Source organism: Erythrolamprus reginae, chromosome 3 (genome assembly GCF_031021105.1).
Source record: "Erythrolamprus reginae isolate rEryReg1 chromosome 3, rEryReg1.hap1, whole genome shotgun sequence".
Taxonomy (NCBI): domain Eukaryota; kingdom Metazoa; phylum Chordata; class Lepidosauria; order Squamata; family Dipsadidae; genus Erythrolamprus; species Erythrolamprus reginae.
The window spans coordinates 22,253,748-22,272,863 of record NC_091952.1 but is presented as its reverse complement, the minus strand read 5'-3'; the positions used below and the strand labels follow the sequence as shown (position 1 = coordinate 22,272,863).

At 38.2% G+C, this 19,116-nt stretch overlaps 1 long non-coding RNA gene across 1 annotated transcript; it reads left to right on the top strand.

Annotated features, from left to right (window-relative positions):
- Positions 1–1,568: 1,568 nt before the first annotated feature.
- Positions 1,569–18,682, top strand: LOC139163657 (uncharacterized). The gene is made up of 3 exons (XR_011558505.1): positions 1,569–1,651; positions 10,012–10,147; positions 18,297–18,682. It is a non-coding gene; the product is annotated as an uncharacterized lncRNA (long non-coding RNA).
- The last annotated feature ends 434 nt before the right edge of the window (positions 18,683–19,116 follow it).

Below are 19,116 nucleotides of genomic sequence, written 5' to 3'. Positions count from 1 at the left end.
TATCTCGAAAAGTTTGTATGACGAGGCGTTTGTAAGATGAGGTATCACTGTACGGTGTGTTGTTATTTCTTTTGTTTGCTATGTATGCTTTGTTATGTGTGCTTTTATTTTTGTTTGAATTCAGAGTACAAGTTTATTTTATTATATATTTGTATGTGAATGGAAGAAAGTTGGAAGTGATCCAACTTTTAAATCCAATATTTTAAATAACATTTTATCAGTTTTTGAAATGTAGCAACGTTTTTTTTTTAAAGAAAAACCACACCTCACTTTTCTGCTTCTATAAGCACTCTAGGGGATTGGCAACAATTAAAGCACAATGCAATATATAGAACATGGCAGCAAAATCAATACGCTGAAAATCAAAACAGAAGTCAGTATTGTTGAAACAATTTAACAGTTAAAGGGTTAGGGAAAAGACATGCTCTGTAGCTATTTCCTGGTGTCCAGATCCATCTGAACATGTAATGACTCAGCAATTCTGCTTGCCTTCTAGCCTGCTATAGCAGTGTAAATGTCTTGAACATCTTACGCAGAACAATGGATATTCACCTATATTGATCTTTTTGCTAGACTGCTTACATGGCAAAAGACAATGTTTGAAGCCAGATATACACAGGATGAAAGCAAGATTGACTTCCAGCAATGTACAGTTCTTGAGAGTGGTGTCCATGTAAGCTAATTTAGGCTACATGTAAGCTAATTTAGGCTACCTTTCTTTTCCTTATCTAGTAGATTTATTTACTTTGCATCGCTGTTTCTGTGCTTTTAAGACGTTTGCTCACCCTAGCGTGATGGATACACTTGCCTGTCATTCTTATCCTACTTGCCTTTTGAAAGAAACATAACCTTGTAAGTATATTGCATATTTATTTATTTGTTTACAAATGTTATGGGACGGCAACCGCCTATATCTCTCCGTACTTAACAATATTAAAGATAAAAGGAGGAAAACCACCTTAAAAGCAACAATATTTTTTTTAAAAAAAATCAAATGAGGGGTGTTAAAAGTCTAATCCCCACCCCCCAAAAAATTGAAAAGCAAAAGAAGAAGGACCCATCTTCAGATCAGTAGGGAACACATTTCATAGAATTGGGGCATCAAAATGAAAGCTGTTTTCTAGTTGCCAGAAGGAAACCATGACAATTGTAAGCAAATCTTTTTGGATAAACGCGGCCCAAAGGAAAAGCAGACAAGAATCTTAAGAGAAGAGAAGGCTTTCTTTCTAGATAAAAATTATCCTGTCTGAGAGACAGATACCCTGAGTCTAAGGAGAAGGGCGGTATAAAAAATCGAATGAATGAATGAATGAATGAATGAATGAATGAATGAATGAATGAATCAGATTATTATACCCCAGAAACTTCTACTACAGGCAGTAATCTTAAAGAAACGAGGCTGTATTTATTCTATCCCAGAAAAAACATCAGGTCAAGAGCCTCGGTGGTGCAGTGGTTAGAATGCAGTACTGCAAGCTACTTCTGTTGATCACCAGCTGCCAGCAGTTTGGCAGATTAAATCTCAGTAGGCTCAAGGTTGACTCAGCCTTCCATCCTTCCAAGGTCGGTAAAATGAGGAGTCAGATTGATGGGGGCAACATGCTTACTCTCTGTAAACTGCTTAGAGAGGGCTGTAAAGCACTGTGAAGGGGTATGTAAGTCTAAATGGGATTGCTATGCTATTTCATTTATCTTCAGTTAATGATCATTTTAAAATTTTAATTAAAAAAAAATTAACATACTTTTAAAAAGGAGGGTCTATTCCTTCTTGTTATAAATGGGTAAAAGAAGTGCAGCTTTTTCTATGTAAATATTTGTGACAGTATTATAGATTTAGCCTACAATGCAACATCACATCTACTAATCCTGAGTTACCCCTGGATGGCAGCAAAGAATCAAAGGCTTTTTCTGTATCCTTTGCTGTCACCTAGTGGTCATGGGGGTATTAGCAGACTATATCTGGCAGATGTTTGTACTGTACTCTTCTTTATTCGACAATTTTGTGTTTAAAAATACTCTATCCCTGGGATCCCCAAACTTGGCAACTTTAAGACTTGTGGACTTCAACTCCCAAAATTCTGGCTGGAGAATTCCTGGAGGTGAACTCCAGGAATTCTCCAGCAAGAATTTTGGGAGTTGAAGTACACAAGCCTCAAAGTTGCCAGGTTTGAAGACCTCTGCTCTATCTATTTCTGCTTTTTATTTTTATTTTTAAAAATAAGGTTTCAGTATTTCTATTATGCTTCTAATTCTAACACTAGCTGGCTTAGAAAAAGTATCTCATATAAATCTGCCTGAATGTTAACTTAGAAAAAATACTCTGACCATATTACCAAGAACTGCCTGTCCTGTGACCACAGAAAAGCATTCTCGCCATGAATGCTTGATTGTTGAATCCTCTTTTTCCTCTTTTTTCAGTTAAAGTTGTTGGCACATCTTTAGATGTTTAGTACCACCTGAAGACATATCTGATCCTCTAGTCCAAAACTGAGGAACGATGGCCCTTTTATGACTTGTTGACTTCAACTCCCAGAATTCCTGAGCCAAGAATAAAAGGGCTATAACACCCCATCCCTGATCTAGTCCTTCTGTTAAATTTGTGCTGCTGGCTTTCATGTTTCCTATCAATGTCTAGTTGTTTCATGATGAAATATGAGTTTTTAAAACCAGGATGAATAGAAAAAAGAACTGGGATTAATAGTAAAAAAAAAACAAGACTAGGGCAGGTATTGGACATGGCAAACTTGCAGGGGGATGGGACTAAGGAGATCTGAAAGAAAACTGATACAACAATTAAATACAAAAAAGAGTTAAAACTGGAATGTAACTTAGGTAATTGTATTATTGTTTTTAAGTGATAATATATGCATATTGAAGGTATATAGAAACATAGAAGACTGACGGCAGAAAAAGACCTCATGGTCCATCTAGTCTGCCCTTATACTATTTCCTGTATTTAATCTTACAATGGATATATGTTTATCCCAGGCATGTTTAAATTCAGTTACTGTGGATTTACCAACCATGTCTGCTGGAAGTTTGTTCCAAGGATCTACTACTCTTTCAGTGAAATAATATTTTCTCACGTTGCCTTTGATCTTTCCCCCAACTAACTTCAGATTGTGTCCCCTTGTTCTTGTGTTCACTTTCCTATTAAAAACACTTCCCTCCTGAACCTTATTTAACCCTTTAACATATTTAAATGTTTCGATCATGTGCCCCCTTTTCCTTCTGTCCTCCAGACTATACAGATTGAGTTCATTAAGTCTTTCCTGATACGTTTTATGCTTAAGACCTTCCACCATTCTTGTAGGCCGTTTTTGGACCCGTTCAATTTTGTCAATATCTTTTTGTAGGTGAGGTCTCCAGAACTGAACACAGTATTCCAAATGTGGTCTCACCAGAACTCTATATAGCAGGATCATAATCTCCTTCTTCCTGCTTGTTATACCTCTAGCTATGCAGCCAAGCATCCTACTTGCTTTCCCTACCGCCTGACTGCACTGTTCACCCATTTTGAGACTGTCAGAAATCACTACCCCTAACATATGATGTTATGTATGTTTTTGATTTGGAGAAAAAATAATAATAATAAAAGAAAGTCAGCAGCTGCATTGTGTGAACAAGACTAGAGTTTTCAGATTAACAGGTATGGCCATTTTAAAGGGAAAAAATAGATATCACAAAGAACAGCAGTGTAAAACAAGCAGGTAAAAGTTACACAAGTATTAAGCCCATCATCATTATTTACCCAGCTGTTGAACAAGCCACACCTTGCTGTGGCTCTAGAGGAAAAGAACAACCAAGACGAATCTTGAAGGCGGAACAAGGGCATTTGAGTTTTATTCATGTCATGCAGAGTATTACTCATGTCTGTCAGCATTTCAAAATCCTGCCATGCTAATTTAAGCCATTCTTCTCTCCTAAATTTCACTGCCTGCTGTCAGCACTCCACAGCAGACCATACCTTGAAACATGTGAAAAGCAAACGAAGAAATCTAGATCAGGATTTTTAACCTTTGTACATTTGTTCAGAGTTTCATCTTAGGTATGTGCCTGAAATTGAAAGGTAATAAAGGACACAGAGGCTAAAACATATGAAGAATGGTTGCAGGAACTGGGTATTTCTAGTTTAATGAAAAAGAAGGACTAGGGGTGACATGATAGCAGTGTTCCAATATCTCTGCGGCTGCTACAAAGAAGTGGGGGCCAACCTATTTTTCAAAGCACCTGAGGGTAGAACAAGAAGCAATCGATGAAAGCAATCGATGAGAGAAACAACTTAGAACTAAGAAGAAATTTCCTGACAGTGTGAACAATTAATCAGTGGAACAACTTGCTTCCAGATGTTGTGGGTATTCCAACACTGGAAGTTTTAAAGAAGAAATTGGACAACCATTTGTCTGAAATGGTATAGGGTTTCTGCCTGAGCACGGAGTTGCATTAGAAGACCTCTATGGTTCCTTCAAATTCTGTTTTTCTGTTATTATTTTATACTGTGCTATGAGATAACAATATATTTTGCTATTGATCAATTCATCCATTTTTAATAGATCTCTTTTTAAGTTTATCTTAGTGGTACAGTGAAGGCCAGCAAAAAGTTTTACTACCACACTGTGGGTGTGGCTTGGTGGACATGTGACCAAGTGGGAGTAGCTTGACGATCATGTGGGGGTGGCTTAAAGGTCATGTGATTGGCTTAAAGGTGGCCAACTTGACATCAGTCATGTCAAGGGTTTGGGTAGCTTAGGGTGCCTGGCCACTCCTCACCTCAAAGAGATACATTTTATTTTATTTTATTTTATTTTATTTTATTATTTATTTTATTTTATTTTATTTTATTTATTTTATTTATTTTATTTATTTTATTTATTTTATTTATTTTATTTATTTTATTTATTTTATTTATTTTATTTATTTTATTTATTTTATTTATTTTATTTATTTTATTTATTTTATTTATTTTATTTATTTATTTTATTTATTTTATTTATTTTATTTATTGGATTTGTATGCCGCCCCTCTCCGCAGACTCGGAGACACATTCAACCTCATTTTCTGTGATACACATTCAACCTCATTTTCTGTGATATGAAAAACATACCCAGAGCCCAGAAGGGAAAAAAAGAAAAAAAAAATCAACATTTTTCTACTGGTTCTGCATACCTGACCGTACCCGTCAGAGCCCATCAATGTAATGGTATCTTTTCCACAATGTGGTCTGCCCCATGTCACCATGAATGGCTTTCCTTAGCCCTGGCTAATAATATTACTTAGAAATTAAAGGAAAGAGCCAAACAAAAAGATGTGAAATAACTGAAACAGAAACATAGTGAGGGTAGAACTGGTAGTTCTGCTTTTTTTCCCCCATCAGCATTCACTGAATGAGTCTCAATTACAAATACACAGACGGCATTGCTAAATGACCTGGGTATGTGTGAGAGAAAGAGAGGGGAAGGGAAGGGAAGGAGAGAAACAGACAAAAGGAGATAAAGGGAGTAAGATACCATGAAGTGAATTCAGGGATCCACTGAGTGATAGACCAAACTAAAAATAATAATTCTTTCTATTTCCACTTCACCCCATTAGAATCAATTCCACTGTTCTGAAGAAATGATGATATCATTTCATCAGAACAGTTTGTCCTTATTTATCAACCCAGCCCATCAACCCAGATATCTGAAATTTGGCATATGAGTTCCTCAAAGAATTGGTTCACTGACTACAGTATATACTGACTACAAATGTCCTCATATTTGGCCCCAAAAGTAGAGGCATTTTCTTAAAAAAAAAAAAAGGAAAAGGAAAAATTCAACTGTAAAGATGTTTAGCTGGAAAGGCCCTCTGCCAATTTCAATAAAATGTTAACTTCATTCTTGCTTAAAATACTTGGCCAAAGGGATTCAAAGTACAACATGCCTACTGTTGTAAAAACATTGCTCTTATATCTATTATAAATCACCGACTAAATGGTAGGAAAACCAAGCTTTGTTAATCTATTTCTTGTCTTATTCCAGGTAATTAACTTGGTTAGGCGGCCTTCAGAAAAACTCATACCTGAATATTTTCAGAGCTTGGGTTGAATTACCAAACTAGACCATTTACATATATTTTAACCTCTAGCTTGTTTTCTCTGAGTTATCCACAACCGCACACCTCTTTTCCTGATTTCTTGGCTGCAAACTGAGAACTCCTTTAGGGTCTGAAGAAATCTTAAATATGTTCAACAAACTATACTGCTTACCTGTAATGAAGACCTTTTAATAATACAATACAATACAATAATTCAATACAATTATGCTACACTATGCTATGCTACGCTATGCTACAGTGCAATGCAATGCAATACAATATAACATTATTCAATATAGCACAACACAATATAAAACAAAACAATATAAATATTAGTGGAAGACCCTGGAGTTTACATCTTTGGGCAAACTACTCATATATTCCTGCTTTCTTATTTATATCTGGGGTATTCTTCAAAAAGGACATCACTTATCTCATAAATGTTACATTTGCTCAGAAGCCTTAAATGAGGAAATGTGTTGCAAACGTTTTGAAAATTGAAGCAAATTGCATCTTCTGGATCACCTTAATCTGTATGCTTCAAAGAACTCTTTAATATTTGAAAGATCTCTAGAATTTTGCCATTTGCCTCTGTTTCTTAGACTCTTTCTTCATAAGATCGGACATGGATATTCTATTATCTACAGTGGAGATGTTTCTCAGTTTCTTTGAAGTCTCCTTATCTTTATCTTTTAATTTTCCTTTACCTCCCATGATCTCCAATGGTCTAACAACTTTCCTTGCCAGCTTCCTACTTCAATTGCCTTTTAAATGCACCTTAACGTGATTGATGACATTTTACATTTACTTTGTGCAGTGCTGTGTTCTCTTTTGGTTTTTGGTTTGGCAATATTTCCAGTTTTGAAAGAAGCCTTCTCTTCCCCCAGATCTAGTTTGAATACTGCTCCCCCATGTGGGTGATCTCTCAAGGAGTGACTCTAGATGAGCTTCTATTGTTATGTTTTGTTTATTAAAATTACGGTATATGGCCTTTCATCTCAGAAAGGACCTGTTTGATGAAAGGGAACATATCAGAATAGTAAATATAATATTTTTACATGAAAGGACCTCCCTTTGCTTGTGGCACTGCTGTGGCGTCCTTTTTCATAAAAATAAAAATCAATAAAAATAAAAAATCCATAAAAATAAAAAACGATGGGATTCCAGGGGTGGAGCTTTGACGCCACAGAGCGTTCGGCATTCAGGTTCAGCCAAACTTTGCATTTAAATATATTAAAGGGTTAAATAAGGTCCAGGAGGGAAGTTTTTTTAATAGGAAAGTGAACACAAGAACAAGGGGACACAATCTGAAGTTAGTTGGGGGAAAGATCAAAAGCAACATGAGAAAATATTATTTTACTGAAAGAGTAGTAGATCCTTGGAACAAACTTCCAGCAGATGTGGTAGATAAATCCACAGTAACTGAATTTAAACATGCCTGGGATAAACATATATCCATCCTAAGACAAAATACAGAAAATAGTATAAGGGCAGACTAGATGGACCATGAGGTCTTTTTCTGCCGTCAGACTTCTATGTTCTATGTTTCTAAGTTTGTCCGAACTCACTGAACCCGAACACCGCTGGGTTCGCCCATCACTACTTATGACCGTTTTTCACAATTATGACCATTGCAGCATCCTTTAAAATGAATCATTTTTATTAGATTACACCGGTCTACAAAACATATTTTTGTAATCATCGCAGTTGACCTTGTACTTTTCTGAATCAATTTTGTGTTTTGATTTCAAAAATGTATATAGTTTTTCTGTAACAGGTATAGTTTCCATGGAGCAGCATCATTATATAAGGTGTAGGAAATATACTGGCAACATTAAAAAAAACAGTAACACAGGTCTACAAAAATATTTTTTGTAATTGTCGCATTTGACTTTGTACTTTTTGGAATCATTTTTTATTCTGATTTCAAAAATGTATATAATTTTTCTGTAGCAGGTATAGTTTCCACAAAACAGCATCCTTATATGGTATAGGAAATACATTGTCAACATTAAGAAAACAGTAATCTACATGCCAGAAATATAATAGAATAGAATAGATTTTTATTGGCCAAGTGTGATTGGACACACAAGGAATTTGTTTTGTTGCAGATGCTCTCAGCATACATAAAAGAAAAAGATACATTTGCCAATAACCATGTGGTACAACACTTAATGATTGCCATAGGGGTCAAATAAGCAATGAAGAAACAATCAATATTAATAAAAATCTTAGGATACAAGCAACACGTTACAGTCATACAGTCCTAAGTGGGAGGAAAAGGGTGATAGGAATGATGAGAAAAAACTAGTAGAAATAGAAGTGCAGATTTAGTAAAACGTCTGACAGTGTTGTGATATGCCCATGTTACACCAACACTCCGCAGTCTGCATTGTTTGCCGATCAGTTTCCGGTCACAATTCAAAGTGTTGGTTATGACCTATAAAGCCCTTCATGGCATCGGACCAGAATATCTCCGGGACCGCCTTCTGCTGCACGAATCCTAGAGACTGGTTAGGTCCCACAGAGTTGGCCTTCTCTGACTAAACAATGTCGTTTGGTGGGACCCAGGGGAAGAGCCTTCTCTGTGGTGGCCCCGACCCTCTGGAACCAGCTCCCCCTGGAGATTAGAATTGCCCCCACCCTCCTTGCCTTTCATAAACTCCTTAAAACTCACCTCTGCTGTCAGGCATGGGGGAATCAGCAAAACTAAGCATATTTTTGGAATCGGCACATCAAACTCCATAAAAATGACATATTACTTTTACTGATGATTTTTTTGTGTTGACCAATGTTATAAAATAAAATTCAAAAATATGAAAGCAAATAATAGATACAGTGGGATGAAAGAGGCATGGAAGTGAGGAAACCCTAATAGCTAAGCTAGCTCAATTCAGTCCTTAATACATTTGTGGCAGAGCTAACGAGAATACATTGTCAATTTTTCCACATCAGCTTTTCCTAACTTGGCATTGTTTTTCATATGTAGAGACATGTTAGCTGAGAATTTAGGCAATTACAGCCGCAAAACATCTGGAGGACAGGAGATTAGGAAAAGCAGTTTTAAAAGAAAGGTCATTCTTTGCAAACATCTAGTACAATGAAATGTTTGAGCAAACTTGAAAAACTGGATGTCCTAAGCTAACAGCAATCAAAATTGCTGATGTGTGTTCTACAGAAACGCCCAAGAAAGACATATGCCTTATTTCACCCTCTTTCTTGCCAAGTATCCAAATAAGAGAATGATTTTTTTAAAAAAGCTCCAGAGGCATTGATATCCATATACTGCATAATCTGACATTAACTTTTCAAAGACAAAAAAATATATTTTGCTTGCCAATAGGTTTGCTTTTATTTCGCTGGTTCTCCAGAGATGAATGAAAGAAAACATTTTTGTGTTTTCATGCAGTTCAAATGTCTTTATGTATTGGAGAAGCTGAATAACCTATGATTTAACACCAGTATCTGCTGATCAAAGAGATAAACTGTCTCCAGTCTGTCTGGTACATTTCTTAAGTCCTACTACACCTTCAATTATGTTTCCCCCCCCCCCCTTCCTAATGCATGCAGATGAGTCTTTAGAGAGTTCAGTTTTTGCATTTTAAAATGTGCTCTAGAATTGGCTTGTGAAAGAAGATTTGTTTTCCTGTTGAGGAGCAGCTGGTGAGAATGGCATTGAGAGGATAATCCAGAACAAAGCTGAATTCTTGAGAAATTCCAGCATGACAATAAAACTCGCACAGCTTCTTGCTTTAATAAAAGATGGGAGAAATTAGAAACCTCCCAAAGTAATTAAAGGAATGCCATTAAAATGTCTTCCCCCAGAGTTTGAACACAGCTCAAACTGTTACATGAATTTATATTTTATTCTTAATCTTAATACGCAGAGGAAATTTTGAACCTTGTGACTCAACTTCCTTTTTTTTTGCATCTGTATAGGTATATTTATATACGCTGCTAAACTTAAAAGAAGCTCTGCATGGCAGCCCACTTCCTGAACTAAGTAGACATCCGCATTGAGGCAAAATGAAATGGGATCACAGAAAGCTGTCAACAGCCCAATTTTCCTTGAAGAGTAAGTGGAATAGTTGTATCATGGGCTGCTCCAGTTCAATCTATCAATTAGATCCTCTTTTGGAATATCTCCTCCTATTCTTTGCCCTGCTTTTGCTTCTACCTTCAAAGAAACACTGCACCTTTAAAAAAAAATAACAACAATAGATCTTTTTATACATCTGTAAAATTTGGGATTTGTTTTAATGAATGTATAGTATTCCCTCCACCCACCCTCCAGGTCTGGCTTCTAAGGGGCTGCCACAAAGAAGAAAGGGAGTAAGCCGATTCTGCAAAGCACCTGAAAACAGAACAAGAAGTAATGCATGGAAATTAATCAAAGGGGGAAGCATCCTAGAACGAAGGAAAAATCTTCTGACAGAACAATTAGCTAGTGGCTAATCTCACCTTCAGAAGTTGCTCCAACACTGGAGGTTTTTAGGAATAGATTGGACAACTATTTGTCTGACATGGTATAATTTCCTGTTTGTTCAGGGAGATTATATTGTATTGTATTGTATTGTATTGTATTGTATTGTATTGTATTGTATTGTATTCTTTCCTTATCTATTTACTATTACTGAACACCCGGAATATACTATTTAATTCTATGTATATATATATGCCATATACATACATATTACATACAAAAAATATACATTATCTGCTATATAAACTGCATGTGTATGTACGCACACGCACACACAGAGCTCTTCTAAAATTATATACATTCAACCTCATTTACTGCAATAGGAAAAACATACCCAGAGCCCAGAAAGGGAAAAAATAAAAAAATCAATTTTTTTCTACTGGTTCTGTGTACCTGACCGTACCCATAGGAGCCCATCACTGTAATTCTTATGTTTCCAAACCAATTCCTACATATTACCTCTATATAACTTTCTGAATCGGACTCCATCTTATAAATTATGAGGGGAAACTGTACTTCTGAATTAAAACTCAGACTGCAACTATCAGTTCAAGAGGTGAAGAAATATGATAATTACAAATGAAATTAACTGGCTGCAGCAATGAAATGTCAGAAGTACAAGATAATCTGCATCTGGCAATATGGAATCGGATCAATAAAAGCTAGTATCACAATTGACATGTTATGCTTTCAGTTTTATAAAACTTTCAGCAAAATGACTTAATGGTTTCCCTTGGTGAGGAATCACTACTGCCTTCCTTCCTTCCCTCCTTCCCTCCCTCCTTCCTTCCCTCCTTCCCTCCCTCCCTCCCTCCTTCCTTCCCTCCCTCCTTCCCTCCTTCCCTCCCTCCTTCCCTCCCTTCCTCCTTCCATCCTTCCTTCCTTCCTTCCTTCCTTCCTTCCTTCCTTCCTTCTTCCTCTTTCTTTAGCTTATTACAGGAAGATTTGTACTATATTTGGTCACCACAGGGGATTCAATAGATCTTTTAACACATCACTGTTAATGAGCACTTTACTAATTGTCTCTTCAATCCAAGGCCTGTAACAATTGCCAATTACCGTTATTATTGGATTTCACTCAAAGAAGAATGATTCCTTACAGGTTTATTTTTAGAAATGCCATTATAGTATTATTAAGTATCAGTTCCAGGTTTTCTTGAAGAATTAAATGCACATGATCAATTTAAGCTTGAGATCTATAAGACTGGTTTGGTCATTACTTGATGAATTAATACAGACTATCTTTGCTCCATTCTATTCTTTGGTGCATAAATTCATGATAATATTTGCTGATTATCTTCAGCTTTTAGTAAAGAGATATTATTTATTCCCTGGCAATGGATATAATTCCAAAATTCTTTAGCTCCTTGTCAACGTCACCCCACTAGAAGTTATGGTTTATTACTTAAGAAATTTGAAATTTGAAAGATATTTCAAAAATCACTGGGTAGGTGTAAGGAAGTAATCTGATATTTATTGTGGCACAGATAATAGGATTGCTAGCAAAGCTTTTAATTCACCCCAACCCTGTCACTTAAGTTGGAAGGATGCATTTTATTTACTTTGTAAAAGTAATCACAGAGTCTTGAAAGGAAAACAAGCTAGAGTTGAGTCAAATGATTAAACAAGAACATAATAGAAACAGCATGCCTCTTTTCTTCTAGTTCTGTCATACAGGAATGAAAAATAAATTTTGGAGAAGTTTATCTGGTTTCAAGAGTTGACAGAAACATAAATTGGATTAGGTGAAGAACATTGAGTGAGAAATTGTAACTTTTTAAAAAATGGCCAGAAGATTGATAAATGGCAATATTTGGACATTCAGTTATGGACCAGAATCCATAAATACTTCAGAATTTCCTCCAGTGTTAGAATATTAATATTGTAAATATTAATTGTAAATACTTCAGAATTGTTATTGTCGGGACACAACAAGAATCTTCTCCAAAATTAGACGATTAATATAGGACAACTGATAATGATGATTGTTTATAAACAATATACTCAAATCGATGTTAAGGTGTGCAGAGACGTATGGAATAAGGAATTAGAATGCCCAATACATCAATCTCAGCTGATGATTAACTGAACTGAAACTGAATAGGGGAAGGTTTGGTAGGGAAGGTTTGCCTATTTGCCGATAACTCTAAAGTGTGCAATAGGGTTGATATTCCTGGAGGTGTCTGTAATATGGCAAATGATTTAGCTTTACTAGGTAAGTGGTTAAAGCAATGGAAACTGCAGTTTAATGTTTCCAAATGTGTGCACTTGGGGAAATGGAGTCCTCAATCTGAGTATTGTATTGGCAGTTCTATGTTAGCAAAAACTTCAGAAGAGAAGGATTTAGGGGTAGTGATTTCCCAAAATGGGTGAACAGTGCAGTCAGGTGTTGGGAAAGAAAGTAGAATGCTTGGCTGCATAGCTAGAGGTATAACAAGAAGGAAGAAGGAGATTGTGATCCCACTGTATAGAGCACTGGTGAGACCACATTTGGAATACTGTGTTCAGTTCTGGAGACCTCACCTACAAAAAGATATTGATAAAAATGAACGGGTCCAAAGACGGGCTACAAAAATGGTGAAAGGTTTTAAGCATAAAACCTATCAGGAAAGACTTAATGAACTCAGTCTGTATAGTCTGGAGGACAGAAGAAAAAGGGGGGACATGATCGAAACATTTAAAAATATTAAAGGGTTAAATAAGGTTCAGGAAGAAAGTGTTTTTAATAGGAAAATGAACACAAGAACAAGGGGGTACAATCTGAGGTTAGTTGGGGGAAAGATCAGAAGCAACGTGAGAAAATATTATTTTACTGAAAGAGTATTAGATGCTTGGAACAAATTTCCAGCAGACAAGTTTGGTAAATCCACAGTAACTGAATTTAATCATGCTTGGGATAAACATATATCCATCCTAAGATAAAATACAGGAAATAATATAAGGGCAGACTAGATGGACCATGAGTAGTGATGGGCGAACCCGAACCCGCAATTTTTCCAAAGTTCGGGCAAAGTTCGGGGTCGTGTTCGGCGTTTGGAGCTTTGACGTCACTGGCAGGTTGCTAAGGATGCCAAGGTGATCACTTCCTGGATGAGGTCTTTTTCTGTCATCAATCTTCTATGTTTCTATGTTTATGTTTCTATGAATTAAAAATTGATTTTGTTTGTTGGATGAAATATAATTTCAAGAAAGGAATTGATGAGTTCTGTTAACCATGAACTATCACTTGATATTTGTGGGTGGTCATCTTCTTCTAACTCACAAATCAAATCACTTAAAGGTTAATGCAAGTAAATACCGCACATTCTGTGATCACACACACAAAAACTAATATTACAAGCTTGGAAGGATATCTCTTCTCCATTGTGTATCCCATGCCCTAAAGAACATTATTTCTATTTGAACCACACATGAGAGCTCCTGGAGTTTTTCCTTACTTCAAGGATTTAAAAGAGCTTCTATTGGCATCAATGGAAGCCATTTATAGCCTTAACTGCTGCATTCAGGAATAGGGACAGTTTTCAATAGAGGGTTGCTACCAGGGTGTTTTAGCTCATCCATCCCTCCCTTTCCCCATTTGAAAAACCATTCCCTTGGGGTTGGGGGGGGTTGTATTTGTGCATTTGTGTGTGGTGAATAAAATGAGAATCAGTGAATAGACAGTGTAGATGTCTTTATGCTCAAAGAATGTGGGATGTGGCCCACCTTGATTGGCTAGCGTGTTCTCTTCAAGTAGTACAGTTCCTCATCCTTTTTGTACTAGTTGGAAAGTGTTCTGTCTGGGTCACTCCAGAAGTCAATGCCAACCCAAAAAGAGAATCCAGACACACTGGTAAAAGGCAAAGGCAGTTTATATAATTCAAGGAAAACACAGGTAACAGAAAATGTCCTTACAAACAGGAAAAACGCTGGAACTTCAAATATATACACGAAGGGAATAGTCCATGAAGCAATACCAGATTCTTGCTGCCAAGACGGAGCTGTAGATAGCAAACAGACGCCTCCCACGAGTCTTCCAGAGTGCGAGGCCACAAGCCAAGATCAGAGACGCTGAGAATCAAAACAGGTCACCGCAACTCCAATTGATAACACTCCACATGGCTTCAAGGCCTTGCCTGCCTTTTAAACCCTGCTGATGAGGACCACAGCCAAACCCAGCTGCTTCTAATTCAATGGTGATAATATCTCTTTAACTGTTCCTTTCGTTGCTCTGAACGTCTCTGTCTCATGTCAATGACAGCTTGTGCGTCATCACCTAATGACTCCAAGCTACTGGCTGGGGAGTCCTGACTCTCCTCTCCCCTGTCCGACTGTTCAGCCCCCTCCTCTACGCTGTCATCCTCCTCCGGGCATGGAGCCAGCAGAGACACAGCTGGTCCCTGAGCAGCCTCAGGCTGAATCACAACAGAAAGAGACATTTGTTTGTGGGAAGATATAACACTTGCAAGAAATCATTGATTTATTATTCTTCCCTTTGGATGTCCACATGATTTTAAGACTCTTTTTCTAGTTTGTGCATGATGGTTCTCTCCTCCAAGAGATTATCCAGGGCAGCACCTCAGGCTATGCTGAGATATGAATCAATATAGATGGAAGGGAACTTGAAGATCTTCTAGTCCAGCCTCCTGCTCAAACAGGACACTCTATATCATTTCAGACAGACAAGTGACTTCCAGTCACTTTGTAATGTGTGTTAGAACTGGTCTCTGGGTGTCACGTGACTTTAGTTGTCAATGACAATTTGGTTCTATTGACAACAACAATAAAGTATTTATATGTATTTGTAAAAATCTCCCGTACTCACAACTTCTGGAGGCAAGTTGTTCCACTGGTTAATTGCCCTCACTGTTCTGAAGTTTCTCCTTAATTTCAGGTTGTTTCTCTCCTTGGTTAGTTTCCATTCATCCACATTCTATTTATATTTACCTAAATTGCATTTAGGCCCCAAAATATACATTAACATATAGGTAGTCATTAAACAAATTCAGTCTATGAGGGTGGGATGTGGGTGTCAAAAATAAATAAATACATTTAAAATGGCAGTAGTTCCAATTGTGTAACTGAAAGCGGACTATTTTCTGCTGGTGTCTTGATGTATGAGAAAAAAGAGTGGGGCTTCCATTTTGGCCTTTCCTATTCTCCCCATTCATGGGTGGGTTCCTCCCAGTTCGGATCAGATCACCTGAACTGTTAGCGACCCGCTGGTGATGTGACAATGGGGTCACGGATCTGGTTCTGTCAGGGCTGGTCTGTGGCCTCTGCCATCTTTTTAAAAATAATTTTTGACAATTTTTTCTGTCTTTGGATGGCTTTGCCCCTTCTACTTGGAAAAAAGCCCTCCCACCTACCCGCGGGTTAATCCTGAGCATTCTTTCTTCGCCCAAAGCATAGCTGACCAGCTCCTCAGCTGTGTTTCAAGCTCTATCAGTTTAGTTTAGTTTAGTTTTATTGGATTTGTATGCCACCCCTCTCCGTAGACTCGGGGCGGCTAACAACAGTGGTAAAAACAACATGCAACAATCCAATACTAAAGCAGCTAAAAACCCTTATTTTAAAACCAATCATACATACAAACATACCATATATAAATTGTAGAAGCCTAGGGGGAAAGAATATCTCAGTTCCCCCATGCCTGACGACAGAGGTGGGTTTTAAGAAGCTTACGAAAGGCAAGAAGGGTGGGGGCCATTCTAATCTCTGGGGGGAGTTGGTTCCAAAGGGCCGGGGCCACCACAGAGAAGGCTCTCCCCCTGGGTCCCACCAAACAACATTGTTTAGTTGACGGGACCTGGAGAAGGCACACTCTGTGGGACCTAATTGCTTGCTGGGATTTGTGCGGCAGAAGGCGGTCCCAGAGATAACCTGGCCCGGTGCCATGAAGTGCTTTGAATTGTGACCGGAAACTGATTGGAAACCAATGCAGACTGCGGAGTGTTGGTGTGACATGGGCATATTTAGGGAAAGCCCATGATTGCTCTCGTAGCTGCATTCTGCATGATCTGAAGTTTCCGAACACTTTTCAAAAGTAGCCCCATGTAGAGAGCATTACAGTAGTCGAGCCTCGAGGTGATGAGGGAATGAGTGACTGTGAGCAGTGACTCCTGATCCAAATAGGGCCGCAACTGGTGCACCAGGCGAATCTGGGCAAACGCCCCCCTAGCCACAGCTGAAAGATGTTTCTCTAATGTGAGCTGTGGATCGAGGAGGACGCCCAAGTTGCGGACCCTCTCTGAGGGGGTTAGTAATTCCCCCCCCCCAGGGTAATGGATGGACAGATGGAATTGTCCTTGGGAGGCAAAACCCACAGCCACTCCATCTTATCAGGGTTGAGTTTGAGTCTGTTGACACCAATCCAGACCCCAACAGCCTCCAGGCACCGGCACATCAGGCTAGTGAGCATGCACAGAAATGAAAACATGTATAACATCATGATGCAAACTGGTAGCGAATGTAAGTGCAACTTATCCCTCTCCTCATCCCCTTGATTGTATGAATGGGTCCAAAATGTACGGCCCATATATTAAACTTTAATAGCTGAACTATGGATGAAGGCAAATGCCACGGACTGCTGTGAAACTTAAAATGCATTTTCATCTGGCAAGGATGATAATTAATCCAAAAGACAAAATCTAAAGTGTATGGAGGAAGGAAGAAAGAGGAACTTCTCCAGTGCTGATTTCACCATTTAATAATTTTGAAAAAAAAATTGAGCACTGCAAGAAAACTCTTGAAGTGGATAAATGCTACTCTCTTAAATAGCAGATTAACTGTGTTAATATTGTAAATATCACTAGTCATTAGTGTGAAATAGGCCTAAATCAAATTCTCAATCCAAATTTTATTTTGTTGGCTTATAGTTTGATACAGAGGAGAGAAGAGAGCCATGCATTTTGCCATCCCAAGAATTTGGCGTGAACCGACTGATCCCTCAACAAATTGCTACTTCTGCATGGTTGACCCTTCCAAATGTCACAATGGCAAAAATGCACCGCCTGTAAAGTATCCTGACATTCCTTCATCTATTGCCCCAGTACCACACTGCCCGAAACTTTCTGAACCAACACCTCAAGACAGAGCTACACCACCTTCAAAAGAAAGCAACAGGTCACACACCATGGAAGACGTTGAAGATCACAATTTCTTCTCTAAATATGCCCATGTTACTCCAACACTCCGCAGTCTGCTTTGGTTGCCGATCAGTTTCCGGTCACAATTCAAAGTGTTGGTTATGACCTATAAAGCCCTTCATGGCATCGGGCCAGAATATCTCCAGGACCACCTTCTGCTGCACGAATCCCAGCGACCGGTTAGGTCCCACAGAGTTGGCCTTCTCTGGGCCTCGTCGACTAAACAATGTCGTCTGGCGGGACCCAGGGGAAGAGCCTTCTCTGTGGTGGCTCCGACCCTCTGGAACCAGCTCCCCCCAGAGATTAGGATTGCCCCCACCCTCCTTGCCTTTCGGAAACTCCTTAAAACCCACCTCTGCCGTCAGGCATGGGGGAATTGAAACATCTCCCCCTTGCCCATGTAGTTTCTGTGTATGATTTGACTGTGTGCTTGTTTTTTATATATTGGGGTTCTTTTGCATTTTTTAACTTAAAACTGTAATTTAGATTGCTAAATATTAGATTTGTTACTATGTATTGTTTACCATTGTTGTGAGCCACCCCGAGTCTATGGAAAGGGGCGGCATATAAATCCAATAAATCTAATCTAATCTAATCTTTCTCTTCATATGCAGATGAGGAGCGGAAGCCATACTACCTTAACCAAAAAGACCTCAACGATCTGATCAAAGACCTTGGTCTCACCAAGTCCAACGCTGAGCTTCTGACATCAAGGCTCAAGCAATGGAACTTATTAGATGAAAGCGTCCAAGTCACAGATCAGAGGAAGATGAAAACCATGTACAACTGGTTCAGACTCTGATAAAGAACTATGCTGCAATGGATTGCAGGTTGTCACTCAAAATCCATATCCTTGATGCTCATCTTGATAAGTTCAAAGAGAACACGGGAGCTTATTCAGAGGAGCAAGGCAAGCGCTTTCACCAGGATATTATGAACTTTGAATGCTGCTACCAAGGACAATATAACGAAAACATGATGGGTGACTATATTTGGCGATTGATTCGTGAAACTGATTTGCAGTATAGTCGTAAATCTTGGAAAACCGCACACTTCTGAACAGTTTTTGGTAATCTGTGTAAATTTGCAATGCATATAGTGTTTTTAGTCTGACTATATAAATGAGAATATGCAAAATCATCTGTTTCTATAGTAAAAATGCATAATTTTCGTTGCCGTGGTCACAAAAGCGAAGTTTATGATGAATGTAAGCAATTTTTTTTATTTGTTTTAGACACAAGCAATTGGAATATAACATTTAAAAGCTGGGAACAAAATTTGTGGTACATAGTCAGAGCTGTAGTTGGTGACTGATCTCTTTCCCCCCCCCTCCTTTAATCTTCCAAATTCTTCTCCAAATGGCAGCTCCAAGCCGAAGACAAACTTCCTGTCAGTTGAGTAGATAATAGACCCGTTTGAGGCCATAGGGGCTCT